Raw genomic sequence first — 3889 nt, forward strand, 5'->3', positions numbered from 1 at the left:
GGGAGGAGGGGAGCAGCAGGAGTCCCCTTGAGGGTGTCTGAGCCCCCACACACTGCCCTCCATGGGGGCTTCGCTATTTGCAAACAGAGGAGTGATATCATTTGTGGCTTTTTTTTTTTTTTTTTTTTTGGTTGTCCCAGGTCTTAGTTGCAGCAGGCGGGCTCCTTAGTGGCGGCACGTGGGCTCCTTAGTTGTGGCATGCGAATTCTTAGCTGCAGCAAGCATGTGGGATCCAGTGGCCTGACCAGGGATCAAACCTGGGCCCCCTGCATTGGGAGTGCGGAGTCTTATCCACCTTGCCACAAGGGAAGTCCCTCATTTGTGGCTTTGAAGAGACAAAGGACTCACACAGGTACTCCTAATTGGTCATGCCACGGTCAGCTACCCCTAGAATGTCTAAATCTTTGTCTATTTTTAGGATCAGAGTTAATTTTCTTGGTGTGAGTAGCCAGGATGGGAGAGGAAGTCTAAAGTGGATGGTGTTTCACTCTTAGGCATATACACCCAAAGGAATTGAAGGCAGGGACTCGAGTAGACACTTGTGCACCAGTGTTCACAGCAGCATTATTCACAACAGCCAAAAGTTGGAAACAATCCCAGTGCCCATCAACAGATGAATAGATAAACAGACTGTGGCGTGTACACACAATGAATAGCATTCAGCCATAAAAGAGAATGAAGTTCTGACACATGCTACAACATGAATAACCTTGAAAACATTAAGCTAAGTGAAATAAGCCAGACACAAAAGGACAAATACTATATGATTCCACTTATATGAAATATCTAGAAAAGGCAAATTCATAGAGACAGAAAGGAGATTAGAGGTTACCTGGGGCTGGGGAGGAGGGCGGGAATGAGGAGTTATTGTTTAATGGTCACAGAGTTTCGGTTTAGGATGATGAAAACATTTTGAAAATAGGGGTGACGGTTACACAGCATATGAATGTAATCAATGCCACTGAATTGTACACTTAAAAATGGTTAAAAGGGTAAATTTTATGTTATATGTTCTACCACAAATTTAAAAAGTTAATATTGTAATATATCAAAAACCATTGGATTGTACTTTAAATGGGTGAGTTGTATAATATATGAATTACATCTCAATAAAACTTTTTAAAAATAGATGATGTTTACTATAATTGTTTATTCTAAGGCAAATTCAAAGAGCTATATAAAGTCGAAGACCGAAAAAAAAAAAAACCAAATCCATAATTGGACAAGAAATGTGAATTTTCAGGTACAGTTTCCCTCTGGACTTTCCTCTCCCTGGCACCCAGAGCCAGTCTGCAAGGCTGCCGTCTCTGGAATCTGGATTTGTTGCAGACAGTGTTCTTTCAGGATCTCTGTCATTTCAACTGGCAGCTGAAGCCCGCCCCCCGCAGGGTAGGGCAGGCCGGGAACAGATGCTATTGGTGTTAATCTGGCTCGTGCCTTTGGAGCAGAGAAGGGCTAATACTTGGAGAGGCTGGCTTCTGGGTATGGGTGGGGCTGGGGGTCAGGACCAGGGGAAGTGCTCGCTCCCAACAGGATTTGGAGTCTGCTGGGCTGGCTGTGGAGCATTTGCCCTGGGAGGTAAGAACGTTCATGTTTTACAGGTCCACAACACTTCTCTCGATTAACATTAGGATCCACACCAACACATCCATAACCATAGACCTCGGGTCCTGGGGCAGTCGCTTTTCTCATAGTGTTCATACCGTTAAGTCAATCTAACATAAGTAATTAATTAGGGAACTTGATCAGCATCATACAGAAGCCATAACCCAGATGCCTAGAAGGGCCAAGCAGGAAACCTAGGTGAATGAAGCAAGCTGCAGGGGAATGTGGCCAACAGGCCAGGGACAGGGACCGCAGTGGGGTTAGCTGCTGGTTCCAGCCAACTGCTGCTATGGGGGGGAAAGCAGATCTTGGGTCTTCAAGAGAAGTCAGAATAAGGCTTTTAGGTGAGATTTCTTAATATTTATTTCATTGTTGATAACTATCTCAATTTCTCAAAACAAGAAAATTAAAGCCACCTTCCAGGCCTAATAATACATGCCTGTAGCCTGGATATAGCCTGTTAGTTTTTGACATCTGTTTATAATATAGTCACAGTGATCAAGAAGTGGCACTGTGCTTGTAGTAAGAAAACCAATAACTATACATGGGCCAAAGGAGAACCCAGTACTCTGAGAGGCTGCCTGCTTTAATTTACTACTGATAGATAAAAATTGTGCTGCAATGTATTTTGATTTGGGGGACATATTTAACCATCTTGCTTCAATTTCATATTGATATCCTAACCGTGGTTATAATGAGGATGGTCAAAGGGCCCATTGGTTTGGGTTCAAGACCACATGAGGATTCTCAAGAAACCGGCATCAAGTAACCACTGGACACAGTGAGCACCCGTTGCGAATCACAGCCAGGACCACTGACCCCCTTGCCCATCCCAGGAATGCATCTTGGGGGCAGGTCAAGAGCTTCAGCTTCAGATAGATATGGTCACTTGTCTAACCTCAGAGCCACAGTTTCCTGGACTATGAAACAAGAACACCAATGCCTAAAGAGTCTTGGGAGGATTAAATGAGATGTTTACAGGTATGTAAAGCATTAGGCCTCTTCCCAGCAAATGCTGAACCTGTCCCATCTCTCCCTACACAGCCTCACCATGCTTTGTACTTGCTTACCAGGTTTAACCTAAACACACAGCTCTCTTTGCTGCATCTACTGCAAGAATGAAGACCATTCTCAGCAATTAGACTGTCAACATTCCAGAAAATATCGACATCACTCTGAAGGGAAGCACAGCTATTGTGAAGGACCCCAGAGGAGCCCTGCAGAGGGACTTCAGTGACATAAATGTAGAACTCAGTCTCCTTGGAAAGAAAAAGAAGCAGCTCCAGGTTGACAAACAGTAGGGAACTAGAAAGGGACTGGCTATTGTTCGTACTCTGCAGCCATGAACAGAACACAATCAAGGATGCTACCCTGGGCTTTCGTTACAAGGTGAGGTCTGTGTACACTCACTTCCCCATCAACGTTATTTCCAAACTTTCTTGGGAACAAAATATCAATACATACACAGGGCTCAGATAAGGCCAGGAGTTGCCTGTTCAGTTCTCAAGGCCATAAAGATGAGTTAATTCTTGAAGGAAACAACATGGAACTTGCATAAAATTCAGCTGCATTGATTCAGCAAGCCATAGCTGTTAAAAACAAAAATACCAGAAAAATTTTGGATAGCATCTATGTGTCTGAAAAAGGAGCCGTTCAGCAGGCTGATTAATAAGATCTAAGTTGTCCAACTACAGACACAAAAAGATGCCAGATGATTCCTTAGGCCTATCTGTGATATTTTAAGATGAAAGAAAAGCCCTGTATTGAAAAATATTATCTGGATAGATAGATTTGTGCTGCCTGCCAAACCTCAGCTCCGTATTTAATGGTTGATCCTCTTCTTGAAAACAGATTCTTTTTTTTTTTTTTTTTTGCAGTACACGGGCCTCTCACTGTTGTGGCCTATCCCATTGCAGAGCACAGGCTCCGGATGTGCAGGCTTAGCGGCCATGGCTCACGGGGCCCAGCTGCTCCGCGGCACGTGGGATCTTCCCGGACCGGGGCATGAACCCGTGTCCCCTGCATCGGCAGGCGGACTCTCAACCACTGCGCCACCAGGGAAGCCCCAGATTCTTCTTTTAGATAAATTATATAAGGTCTCAACATAGCAATGGTTATTGGTATTCTTTGTCTTTTAACAAGGAGGACAGGCATGCATGTTGGGGCCCAACATGGACAGTTGTGGGCAAGTGGGCAAACAGGGCCATCAGGCCAGATGAAAAGGCTCAGGGGACCTTTTAATGCCCGAGAACCAAGGCTTCCATTTTGGTCTCTCAAAACTAGC

General features: G+C 44.5%; 1 pseudogene across 1 annotated transcript; it reads left to right on the forward strand.

Moving 5' to 3' along the window:
* Positions 1-2723: 2723 nt before the first annotated feature.
* On the forward strand, positions 2724-3274 carry LOC309833556 (large ribosomal subunit protein uL6-like; annotated as a pseudogene). Its single transcript has one exon. The product of its transcript is annotated as a large ribosomal subunit protein uL6-like (transcript).
* The last annotated feature ends 615 nt before the right edge of the window (positions 3275-3889 follow it).

Source organism: Grampus griseus (assembly GCF_964374135.1).
Source record: "Grampus griseus genome assembly, chromosome: 15".
Lineage (NCBI taxonomy): Eukaryota > Metazoa > Chordata > Mammalia > Artiodactyla > Delphinidae > Grampus > Grampus griseus.